The sequence below is a fragment of the Pelodiscus sinensis genome, chromosome 1 (assembly GCF_049634645.1).
Source record: "Pelodiscus sinensis isolate JC-2024 chromosome 1, ASM4963464v1, whole genome shotgun sequence".
In the NCBI taxonomy this organism is placed as follows: Eukaryota; Metazoa; Chordata; order Testudines; family Trionychidae; genus Pelodiscus; species Pelodiscus sinensis.
In genome coordinates, this window is record NC_134711.1 from 302,357,242 (window position 1) to 302,370,866 (window position 13,625).

Below are 13,625 nucleotides of genomic sequence, written 5' to 3' on the forward strand. Positions count from 1 at the left end.
AATACAAGTTAGGGCCCAGGTTCCCAGGGAACCACTCCCCAAATGGGGTCAGAACCCCAAAGGAATTATTTAGGTAAGCCCCCTTTAGCAATGAAAGGGGGAATGTACACACTGATTTGCCCCCCCCCCCCAGGTAATAATTATTTACACTGGGCTTGATAGCAAACAAAAGTGATTTTATTAAGTACAAGCAGTAGGATTTAAGTGATAACAAGTGAAAACAGGCAGAGCAAAGTAGATTACAAACTCAAAATAACAGAAAACACTTAGCTAATTCTTCACTGAAACCTCAGTACAAACATGTTCCAAATTCATTATAAACTCACCCTAAACTGTTTCTTTTCCAGCTCAGCCTTCAAACGAGGGAAGACTTTTCCCTGGGACCTTTGGTTCATTCCCCTGGGTGTGCCCGTTAGAAACCCACTTTCCTATTGTTTTTAAAGATTCCCTTTTTGCATGGGAAATCACCTGGCCAGTTGGGATGGACATGTGACTTCCCCAGGCCAACCATTGCTAAAACTTAAAGGACAAAAGTTATTGTTTAACAGTTGGTCATCAAGACATTCAGGGAAAATGAAATGCGGTGTTTCGATGATTGCAGAAAATAGATACCACAGAATGCAATTTTTATTAGAGTGAGTCTATGATAGGAATATGTTGCATCTAACTGTATCTTTTCCATTCCATGCCACTACAATGGTAGATTTTGTTTGCTGACATGTAACAAACCTTATGAGAATGTAGCATTTAAAGTGAAGAAATCAGTCCTGCAATCGTTTGGCAGGGGTATCTGTATTTTTTCTGATTAATAAACTGAGCTTTTAAGCCTTCCAATTAGACCATATTAAGCCATTAACTTCCCATTTTCAGGGTCTGATTATGCAGCTACTGCATATGAACAGCTTCTATTGAAATCAGCAGGAATTGCTTTTATTAAAGGGCTGAATAAATTGGGACCTAAGTCTTTCAGGCAGCTGTCTGTTGCAGCTTTCTCAGACGTTTTAGACCTGTGTTTGTATGAACACTAGGTTAGGTGAAATAGGTTCATCGTTTTACATGCTTTTCTAGATTTTGCCTCTGAATTCTGAAAGTTTGAGGGAAAACGACAGGACCAGATTACATGGTTAACTTCAGCTTGTCTGCCCTGGATCCTAACTCCTTGGTATATAACATACCAATAAATAGCTTAAATAACTATATAGGAAAATAAAGAGAAAACAGGACAAATCCATAAAGGCAAATGTCAACTCCTAGTAGAGAGAGAACTGAGATTTCAAACTGAGCTATGAAACCTTACATTTCTGCATCAGTTCAGATGAACACACTGGGCTATTTATAGCACAGTTCTTTATTACAGTTCTATTAGCATATCCTTCATCTGAAGATCTACATGACTAACCAAAACCAATAGGCTTTTGTATTTTGTTTCCAAAAGGGAAAGCCAGTATGAAGCTAGTGTTCTTTGGGATGAATTATAGACCCACTGCTAGTAGAAAACCAACTACGGTACTTATTCAGTAATATTTGTTAGCATTTCACAAGTCCATTTAGTTACAGCCACATCCCTGCACCCAGAGATTCAGCTACCAAGTTCAGATTTCAGAAGATCCAGAAAAAGAATTCTTGCTATTGTTTTTAAGTACAAAAGCAGTAAGTTTAACCAATAACAGCAATTCCGAATGTGTTAATCATAACTGAGAAATAAAGGATAGTATCTAGGGTTATGTCTACACAGCAACATTATTTCAAAATAACTTAGTCCACATCTACACAGCAGGCAGTTATTTCGAAATAATGCTGAAATACTGTCAAGCTGGAGGACTTCTTACTCTAACTCCTGTAACCCTCATTGTACGAGGAGTAAGGGAAGTAGGAGGAAGAGTGCTATATTTCAAAATAAGTGATGTGTAGACACTCCCAATTTCAAAATAAACTATTTTGAACAAGCTACGCAACTGATGTAGCTCAAGTTGAGTAGTTTATTTCGAGTTAAACCCTGCAGTGTAGACTCACCATAGGAGATGACCCGGAAGTGAGAAGTGGTTCTTAGACTCCTGTTAACAGAGAAAGATCTGAATTGTGTGTTCATTTACCTTTTTGTTTGTCCTGCTAAGTTAATGTTCACTTAGGGGGCTATGCCCCCGTTCACTACACTTGCTAACCTCCCTATCTCTGGCAATAGGCAGGCCTGGCTCGCCCCCCGGCCACTGGGGAAGGCTGCGCCCACAGTCAGTCATAACATAAGAACATAACATAAGAACATAAGAACAGCCGTACTGGGTCAGACCAAAGGTCCATCTAGCCCAGTAGCCTGTCTGCCAACAGTGGCCAGCACCAGGTGCCCCTAAGGGGGTGGACTGAAGACAATGATCAAGTGATTTGTCTCCTGCCATCCTTCTCCAGCCTCTGACAAACAGAGGCCAGGGATACCATTCCTACCCCCTGGCTAATAGCCTTTTATGGACCTAACCGCCATGAATTTATCTAGCTTCTCTTTAAACTCTGTTATAGTTCTAGCCTTCACAGCCTCTTCTGGCAAGGAGTTCCACAGGTTGACTATGAGCTATGTGAAGAACTTTCGCTTATTAGTTTTAAACCTGCTACCCATTCATTTCATTTAGTGTCCGCTAGTCCTTCTATTATGGGAACTAATAAATAACTTTTCTTTAGCCACCTTCTCCACACCACTCATGATTTTATATACCTCTATCATATCCCCCCTCAGTCTTCTCTTTTCTAAACTGAAAAGTCCCAGTTGCTTTAACCTCTCTTCATATGGGACCCGTTCCAAACCCCTGATCATTTTAGTTGCCCTTTTCTGAACCCTTTCTAAGGCCAAAATACCTTTTTTGAGGTGAGGAGACCACATCTGTACACAGTACTCAAGATGTGGGCGTACCATAGTTTTATACAGGGGCAGTAAGATATTCTGTGTCTTATTTTCTATCCCTTTCTTAATAATTCCTAACATTCAATTTGCCTTTTTGACCACCGCAGCACACTGTGTGGACGTTTTCAGCGAACTATCCACGATAACTCCAAGATCTCTTTCCTGATTTGTCGTAGCCAAATTAGCCCCCGTCATATTATATGTATAGTTGGGGTTATTTTTTCCAACGTGCATTACTGTACACTTATCCACATTAAACTTCATTTGCCATTTTGTTGCCCAATCACTCAGTTCGGTGAGATCTTTTTGAAGCCCTGGCCTTTCCTTTCTCCCACCCGCCACCCAATCGCAGCCAGCCCTGACTTTTAGGTTCCCCCCAACCGCAGCCAGAGCCAGCGACTTGCCCCTCCCATCGCAGTCAGCCTGGCCTCTCCACAATACTCCATGGCTGCAGGCTGCCCCAGCCTTTCGGCCCCACCCCAGCCACAGTGAACCCCAGCATCTCAGCCTCCTACGACTCCCCCACCGCTGCCCCAGTCTCTCGGACCCTTTCCGGATGCTAGAGGAGGGCCGGGGCCAAGCCAGCTACAGCAGCTGGGGCTCTCCCTCAGCCACTGGAGAGGGAAGAGGAGGACCTGCCTGGCCAGGGCCGCAGTGCTCATGCTGGGAGTGGGTGGGACTTGTTCCTGAGAACACAGAGTGACATGAAGACATCACTCTATCATCCCACAGACCTTTTTTATATATATATATAGAGAGAGAGAAAGTAGCCTTTGACATGCATAGGAACCTGATAAAATTACAAAGTTTGCAAAGTCATCCTTTTGGAGTACAGTGCATCCAGCCTCAAAAACATGAAGACCAACTTTCCATTCTTCATCCTCTTTTAGTCGTTAAGGTCTCTAGAACAAAGAGGCATAAATCACGATCCTTTCATTTCGCTCTTTCAGTTGCAAGCACCTTACATATCTCCCAGATCTATGTCTCCTACCATCTTCCAGATGGTAGCAGGCTTCTTAACAAGCTTCTTAATCTTTCTTTTCCCTTTGGGATTTCATGTCAGTGTCATCTTGTCATGGCTGGTTTTCTCTAGGCTGCTGATGTGCATTAGATATATCATATGATGCATCTTCAAGAGCTAGCCAACCTACAGATATGTAGGCCTATTTCAAACCTTGTGGCTGGGGAACTTCCTCTGTGTAGCAAGGATTGTCAGTGCTTTGAAGTTATTTACTGTGCATCTCTAACATCAGAATAAAAGTAAGTATCATTTTGTTCTGTGCAACTGCTTGTTCAATCCAACTGTTTTCTTGGCTTGATCCATATAATTTAACTGATTTCTCTCCAACAGAGTCTTTCCTTTCATTGCAGTATCTAAAAGAATTGCTTCCATAGGGCAGAAGAATAGTGAAAGAATCATAGAATCATAGAATTGGAAGGGACCTTGAGAAGTCATCAAGTCCAGTCCCTTCATGGCAGGACCAAGCACCAGCTAGATCAGCCAACATTGGATATTCCACAACCTCCCTAGCTAATTGCTGGGTATCGGGTGACCTCGGATCTATTATTCCTGGCTCTGTCCCCAGCATCCTGTGTGACCTTCAGCAACTCACTTAACCTTTTTCTACCTCAGTTCCCCATCTGTGAATGGGGATAGTTGTATTTTCCTAACTGAGAGGCATTTCATGAGCCTAAATGCATTAACAGTCTATTCAGTGTCTGCGGAATGGTATTAAATTCTGGGATTGGAAGGCACTAGAGCAATTGTATCTTCTCCATCAGCCCAAAATAATATTGCACAATATACATTTGACTCCGCAGGAGAAATTTTAGACAGAATGCAATTAGCCACCTTTAAATTAGGTCAGTTTCTCAGTGGCTGGCAGGCAGGAGATGGCTCTGTGATGGTGAATGTATGTGTGATGATATGTGAGTATGGTATAAAGGTTGGGTTACTATGAGTTTGTTTGAGATGACTGCATTACTCAGGAATGAGACAACCTATAGTCATTTATGCAGTTTTCCCCCAAAATATGTAGTAATAAAAATATCATCACTTATTTTCTCTATGCCACATCAGTCTTCCAAGGCTTTGAATGTGTTGGGCCCTGGATATATTTGAGACCAATTTATACTGAGGCATTTCTGTTTTCAGAGGCCATTTGCTTTATAGGGAATCTAATATAATGTCTTAGATCCACAGGTCATTGAGGATAAAACGGGGAACCTGCTCTACTTGGCATCAGTCTTGGTCCATTTTCCTTCACAGATAGCAGGGATGGGGAACCGCCAGCCCACAGTCTCCATGCACTTCATCAGGATTAGCTCCTGGTGGGCTGAGTGTCCACAGGCACAGAGCCCTGCAGTTCCCAGTTGACATGGTTCAACATTCCCGGCCAATGGGAGCTGTGGGAAGCGGTGGTCTGGCTTGAAGTTTCCCTATCCCTGACATATGGGGTCTCATCCTGCAGCCCTAATTTACATGAGTAATCTAATTAAGCTAATGCTAGAAATTTGCTCTACCCACGTAAAGCCCGAGTATTCAGGCTTCAATCAGTTAGGGTGCAGAATGGCTGGGGAAGTGAAATCCACCCCTCAATCCAGGGCCAGGAAGGATTGCTATGCCACCCCCGTTGTTGCTACGTCAGCTTATGGGCTGAAATAGAAGCCAGAGCTCTTCTGTATCATTTGCCTTGTTGACAGGGCTCATTAGACTGGTGATGTCTTGTTTGTCCCACCCTGGCCCGTTCCCAGACATGATTGTGATTGTAGCCTGTGCAAAATCAGCATGGAAACTTTTTCCATGGTGGGGTAGGCAGCTGGACACCCTGATGTGGCCACTCAGACAGTAGATTCTCCATGCAATTCCCATGCACAGCTTACCTGGTTCAGAAGATCTTGCACTGATCCTCTATGCCAGGGTGAACTTCACCCTGTGGGACTACAATCAGGAGCAGGGCCTGGCCGGGAAATGCTTTTCAGAGGCATCATTTAGCAAAATGGCAGTGGTGATGGTTGAGGCTGTTTTCAATATTGATGGTTGAATAGCTTCATTGTACGTTAAACTGGAAGATCCAATGCTTTACTTCTAGGTTTGTGATTCTGAATACAGAAGGGATCTCCAGGCTTTTGGACAACATGTACAGATCTGAGATCATCCTGTCCACCTCTGAACAACTTCCACCGAATGCCCCCTATCTTTCTGGGGGCCATCGCTGTCACACTGCACGTTTGGTATTCTCCCTTACTTCCTCTTATTGAAACTTGCAGGCAGACGGAGCACTGAGTTATGAAATGAATGTAATGGGAAACCTAATGTATAAGGACTTTATTTTCAAATCATGTGGAACGTCTTGCTCTGCTAGTTTTGACTGTCTCTCTCACTGATTTATTAATCAGACATCTTAAAGGGCCAGCACTTTATGTTTGTCTCCTTGTAGTTGAGAGGAAAATGCAAGGATTTATGTGCCCTGTATATTAGATCCAGCAGGAAACAAACTTTTGTGAATTCAACTGAAGTTATTGTTTTGGGGATCTGTTTTTGTATCTCCAGTGGGGTTGTACCAAAAAGTCACATGGCCCTTCTGCTTCCATTTATGAATGAGCTCTGCTCTACGCATAAACTCTGAGGCTACATCTACACTGCAGGCTTCTTGCGCAAGAACAGCCGTGTGGACTAAAATGGCCATCAGAGCTTTCTTGCGCAAGAGAGCGTCCACACATCTCTTGTGCAAAAGCACATGGCAGTGTGGACACGCTCTTGCGCAAGACCTTTTGCACAAGAACTCTTGCGCAAAACAGTTCCTGTGCAAGAAACCTGCAGTGTAGACGTAGCCTAAGGGTATGTCTACTGGAAGGTGTAATTTCCAGCTCAAGGAGACTGACCTGTTTTAGCTCTGATAGGACTAGCATGCTAAAAACAGAAGTGCAGTGATAGTACTAGGTGCAAGCTTCCTCGAGTATGATCCTAACTAATATCTTAGGTATATTTGTCCTGCCAGCAACTTGTGACATGTCTGGTTTTAGCATGCTAGCTTAACCCCTTGCTGGGTCCTAGAGCTCAAGGTGCAGCTGAAGTCTGAATGTCTACGCAGCAATTTTACAGCCCCACAGCCCAAGCCTTGTGAGCCTGAGTCAGTGGTGAGTGCTTGAGTGCTGTGTAGACTTATTCCCAGGGGTGACATGAGACTGTGAGCTGCCTTAGACTCTGCAGACCTGGGCTCTAATCCCATAGATCCTTATGGGTAAGTACGGAGGGTATGTCTACACTACAAAGTTAGTTCGAACTAACAGACGTTAGTTCGAACTAACTTTCATAGGCGCTACACTAGCGCTCCGTTAGTTTGAATTTAATTCGAACTAACGGAGCGCTTAGTTCGAACTAGGTAATCCTCATTCCACGAGGATTAAGCCTAGTTCGAACTAGCTAGTTCGAATTAAGGGGTGTGTAGCCCCTTAATTCGAACTAGTGGGAGGCTAGCCCTCCCCAGGTTTCTCTGGTGGCCACTCTGGCCAACACCAGGGAAACTCTACTGCCCCCCTCCCGGCCCCGGACCCCTTAAAGGGGCACAGGCTGGCTATGGTGCCCGTGCCAGGTGCAAGCCTGCCAGCACCCAGCCAGCAGACCCTGCACCTGGCACGGATCGAGCCACCCACCCGATGCCCCCTAGCCCTCCCCCTCTTCCTGGGACCAAGCTGGCGGCTCCCGGGAGCTTGCCCGGGACCGCAAGAGGCGGGCACCCACCTGGGCTAGTGCGGACATCGTGGACCTGGTCCACGATGTCCGCACTAGTCACAGGAAAGTGGCCGGCTTGGGCAGGAGAGCTGCCAGCCTGGCCACCCAGGAGCAGGTGTGCAAGAGAATCAAGGGGGTCCACTGAGATCCCCAACCCTGAGCCCTGAGCTTACAATGGCCGTCCTGGGTCAGACCAAAGGTCCATCTAGCCCAGTAGCCTGTCTGCCGACAGTGGCCAACCCTAGGGACCCTGGAGGGGATGGACCGAAGACAGTGACCAAGCCATTTGTCTCGTGCCATCCCTCTCCAGCCTTCCACAAACTTTGGGCAGGGACACCACTCCTACCCCCCTGGCTAATAGCACTCCATGGACCCAACCTCCATGACTTGATCTCACTTCCCTTTAAACTCTGTTCTAGTTCTAGCCTTCACAGCCTCCGGCAGCAAGGAGTTCCACAGGTTGACTCTTTGCTTTGTGAAGAAGAACTTTCTGTTACTAGTTTGAAGCCTGCTACCCATTCCTTTCCTTTGGTGTCCTCTAGTCCTTCTTTATGGGAACTAATGAAGAACTTTTCTGTATGCACCGTCTGCACCCAACTCCTGCTTTTAGAGACCTCTATCCTGTCCCCCCTCCGTCTCCTCTTTTCTAAGCTGAAAAGTCCCAGTCTCTTTAGCCTCTCTTCATATGGGACCTGTTCCCAACCCCTGATCATTTTAGTTGCCCTCCCCTCTCCCAGCCTCTCTCTTCCCCTCTCCCACCTCCTTTTCCCAGTCTCCCCCAGTTTTGTTCAATAAAGACAGATTCCATTTTGGAAGACACGTTATCTTTATTTTGTACATCAAGAAGAGGGGCTAGGGAAGGGTAAGTGGAAGGAGGTGAGGGAGGAATGGGGCACGAGCCCCCGATGGGGAGGACTGGGCTGGCTCTGCGGGCTTCTGGGGGTGGAAGCTCTCCTGCAGCCCCCCAATTGCCCCCTCTCCCCAGATGGCAGCCTGCGGCAAGTGCAGCCGGGCTGATGGCCGAGTGGTGTGATGTGCCCAGTGTGGGTACTCCGGGCAATCCAAGCCAGGACTGCTTTGCAAGTGGGGCACCCCTGAGAACTGTCTGTCCGGGGTGGGGGTCGGGACACTTTAAGCGCAGCCCTCGGCTAGCCTGAGACAGCATCTCCACGCTCTAAGTTCTCCTCTGATGCCCTGCTGGCACTGCTTCCGGCATCCTTAACCCCGCTTCAAGGTCCACTTAATGTGGACGCGCTAGTTTGAATTAGCAAAACGCTAATTCGAACTAGTTTTTAGTTCTAGATGCGTTAGTTCGAATTAGCTTAGTTCGAATTAACTAATTCGAACTAAGTTAGTTCGAATTAGCGCTGTAGTGTAGACATACCCTGATGGATTAGACTTTCTGATCCTACATAATGTATCCCCAAACATTCTGGCTGTGTCTAGACTGGCCAGTTTTTCCGGAAAATCCGCCGCTTTTCCGGAAAAACTTGCCAGCTGTCTACACTGGCCGCTTGAATTTCCGCAAAAGCACTGACTTCCTTCCTACTGTAAGAAATCAGTGCTTCTTGCGCAAATACTATGCTGCTCCTGTTCGGGCAAAAGTCCTTTTGCGCAAAGCTTTTGCGCAAAAGGGCCAGTGTAGACAGCTCAGATTTGTTTTCCGCAAAAAAGCCCCGATCACGAAAACGGCGATTGGGGCTTTTTTGCGGAAAAGCGCATCTAGATTGGCACGGATGCTTTTCCGCAAAAAGTGCTTCTGTGGAAAAGCGTCCGTGCCAATCTAGACACTCTATTCTGAAAATGCTTTTAACGGAAAAGTTTTCCGTTAAAAGCATTTCCGGAAGATCACGCCCATCTAGACATAGCCTCTTTGTTAGGGAAGCCTTGGCTGATGGGTGTCTACCCCACAAAAGACCTGAAGAGGTTAATGTAGCTTGATGGGCTGATTAACTGCCCAGGGTGCACCTGAAAGAGGAGCCTGGGCATAGACATTAATGAGTGATGAGGCTCAGCTGAACAAGGGGAAATCTGTAGAAAGCCCAGGAGCTAAGTGTAGCTTGGGGCTGCAGGGAAGTAGTTTGTAGCTATTCCCTGGAAGAAGGGACTTGTAGGCTGATAAACCCAGAGAGGAGAGACATCCAGAAAGGTAGCAAGTGGCTGGATGGAACAGATCTTGGATTAATTAGAGACCCTATGAACAGGAGCCTGGAGTTAAGGGTGGAACTGGGTTGTCCTACCAAACACTGGGGAAGTGGCACAATCCAGGCAATAGTGGCGAGCAGACTATCTGAGACACTTTGCCCAAAAGATTTTGTCCCCCTGCAAGAGGAGTGATCTGGCTGGAAAGCCAAGTCACCAAGTGGAAACTGCAGTTTCTAGTCAAAGAGGATAATGGGTGGAGAGTCTGCAACACCTGGAAGTAGCTCATCAGAGTAGTCAGGAGAACGTGTCCCTAACGGTGAGTGAATCCTGTGATACTTTGTCAACAAAGATAATTTTTTGATACCTTCACCTTATTATCTCAAGGCAATAGCAAAACTTCACGTGATGCCATTTTTTGAAAGGTTATTTCTTTTGAACACCCAAGAGTGACGTCGGTTCTCAGGGCATTCATGCTACTTCCACATTTGCTCTTTTTTTAATTCCGAAGAACTGGGCTCAGACTTTGCACCCCTGACACTCATGTGAGGCTTGCAACCGATTTCAGTGCAGACATGATCAGACCTTTGGCGTAGTCCAGCCCTCATTCCCTGTTAGAGCTGGAAAGCCAAACTGCATACAGTGTGTGAATTCAGCTTCTGCACAATTTATAATTTCCATTAATTGTCTAAAGTGCTGCACTTTCTATACTGTCTTGAAAGGATCTCTGTTTACATTGATTGCAGAGGATAATATTTCTCACATCAGTAACCATGGCAATGAATAATTCTATTCTCAGTCTCTATGCCAGCTGCACTATTGCCTTGATAGTAGCGCTTGGGCGGCTTGCTAATGAGAGCCTTCTTCACTGTAGGAGGAGTTGATCACTGCCCATAGATCATTCTGCAGCTTCTTAAAGACACATTCCATTATTAACGGTTGGAATGACAAATCTCAACTATCCTGTATAGCTGTTATTGAGTGTAAGACTTATGTTTTTAAAGTAAAAAATATGGATAATGTTTTTTGAAGACCTTAAGGTAAAAAGTGTGTGTCTCTCCTATCTCCCCCATCAAATTAAGGGCAAGACTAGGTCACTTCAGAATAGCTGTTTGTTATGCAAAATAGTATCATCCAATTCAGCAATGAGCTGATTTTTTTTGTCTCTGGAAAAATAAAGTCACATATTTTAAAAGGTTAACTTTATACACTTAAAGTAGAGAATCATTTGTAAATATCTTAGCTGTAGGGATTGTGTTGCTTCTGAACTTTACTTATCAGATCAAAATATTACTTCTACATCTATATCTGAACATGATTAAAAGATGAGGAAATAATTTTTTGTGGTGATAATTCTCCTTCTGCGTCTCTGATGTCAGGTAAGGAAGGAGTTGTGGTGGGAAAGGTATAGTGGAGCAAGGCACAGGCCCCTATGGGGATGCCCTGGGGAGAGTTACTGTGGTCCTTGAGAGAAACTTTCCCTCGGGCTTCCGGATGTGCACCCCAACTGATGGGCCTGGTGAACGGCTGCTGTGCACGACTGCTCGAAGGCCCTCCCTTCCCGGCTGGTCTCTGACCCCCCATCCCAGTAGGAAAGCCTCCCCCTTCCTCTCCACAATGTTGTGAAGGACACGACCTGTGGAGACCACCTCAGGGATGTTGTGCTTCCCCACATCGAGGCAGGTCATGAGGCACTTGAACCGTGCTTTCAAGCACCTGAAGGCATATTCCACCTGCATGCAGTCCCGGCTGAGGTGGGCATTGAATTGGTCCCTGCTGAGTCCAGGTGGCTGGTGTTCAGCTTCATCAGCCATGGCATGAGGGGGTAGGCTGTGTCCCCCATGATGCACAGTGGCATCTGCACGTCTCCAACTCCAAAGTCACACTGAGGGAAAAACGTGCCAGCTTCAAGCTTCTGGTAGAGGCTGGAGTTTCTAAATATGCTGGCATTGTGTACCCTGCCTGACCACCCAACGAAAATGTCAGTAAACTGTCCACGGTGGTCAATCATGGCCTGCAGCACTATTGAGAAATAGCCCTTCCTGTTGATGTATTGGGCGGCTCGATGTGGTGTGTGAATTGGGATGTGGGTTCCATCAATCGCTCCCCTGCAGTTGGGGAGCCCCAGGGTGGCAAATCCTGCGACGATCGGGTCCAGGTCTCCCAGATGAATGACCCTGCGCAGCAGGACAGAGTTGATGGCCCTTGCCACCTGCAGAAGGAGACAAACAAAGACACAAAACAGAGAATGAGAGGGAGTGCCTGAGCCCTTAGGAGGTGTTCACCCTCCTCCCCTCTCTCAAACACCCCAGGAGCCACCCCCTATCAGGCCGCACCACAGCAGCAGAGCTGTGTGAGGGCAGGGATGGCCAGGGGCAGCCCGTGGACCTAGGCAAACTAGGTAGTTGCCTAGGGCGCCGCGGGTCCGGGCGCTTGATGATGACGTCACAGCTATTGATGGCCGTGCAGGCGGGGGCTCTGATCGCGCCTTCAGCCTAGGGCGCCAGCTGCTGCAGCTGGCCTCAGACCGCTCCTGGGGATGGCACAACCTCCTCGGGGATGGGGCTTCCTCCTACCCCTAGACCATGTCCGCACCCCCCCACCCTCCTTTCCCAAGGGCAAGGACTTCCCCCTCCCCTCGCCCCCCGCAGGGACTGCAGCCCAAGTGCCTTACCTCCATGAGGAGGGCCCCTGATGGTGGACTTTTCCACACCGAACTGGTTGCCCACCAACCAGTAGATGTCTGCAGTGGTGAGCTTCCAGAGGGCGATTGCAGCCCACTTCTCCAGGGGGATGGTGGGTCTCATCTGGGTGTCTTGTTGATGGAGGACAGGGTTGAGCCAGGCTCACAGCTTCATAAAGGTAGCCTTCTGCATGCTGAAGTTTTGGAGCCGCTACTGGTCATTCCACCACTCCATGACCAGCCAGTCCCACTAGTCAGAACTGGTGTCCAGCCTCCAAAATCGTCTCTCCCCTGTGGGGTGTGGTTGCAAAAGTCTTGCTCCCACACATAGGGAGATGGTCTCGATGATGAGCTTGGTGTCAAGCTTGTGCAGGGCCATGAAGGCAGTCTGCAGAAACTGCAGCATGGCCATTTGGGTCCATCGCATGCCGAGGGGCAGCTCCATCTCCATTTCATGAAGAATAATGCTGTGGCGTGCAAAAGCTTGGCAAACCAGAGCACGCACTGCTGAAGCTTTGCTATCCCTTGAAGAGGTAGGCAAGCACACAACAGAAGCAGAGAAATGGTTGTCCAGGGGCTTCCCTATAAGTCCATGTCTCATCTAGGCATAGGCAACTGCACTCGGAAGCAATGCTGACTTAATGCCCTGCCTGAACTGGGTGGCCTTATATGCGAGATAGTGTCCAATCAATGTGGATACTATCTTTCAAAAAAGCAGATCACTTTTTTATTGTGCTTTTGCTGTGTAGATGCTCTCTTTTGAAACAAGTCTTTTCTGGAAGAGATCTTCCAGAAATCTTCTTCCGAAAGAAGCTTGCAGTCTAGACGTAGCCTAAGTGGGCTCTGTTCGTAAGTGTTGATTTCTGGATGATGACCACTGGTACATTTGATCCCAGTACAGGATTGTCAACACCTAACTAATGCTACTAATAATGTGCTTGCCACTGGATAAGACACAGATATCATCAAATGCTGTCTAGATACAGGCTATAATGTAAACAATACAAAATGAAAAAATTCAATGGGATTATTCATATAGACAAGGGCCACAGAATCAGGTCCATACTTAGCAGAAAGATGCCCTGAATGTCTTCAAGTAGATGCAATACTATCTCATTGTGTTGTCCAATGAGCATTCCTTAGGGAAAGATTTCTGGAGCAGATTGTTACACTAA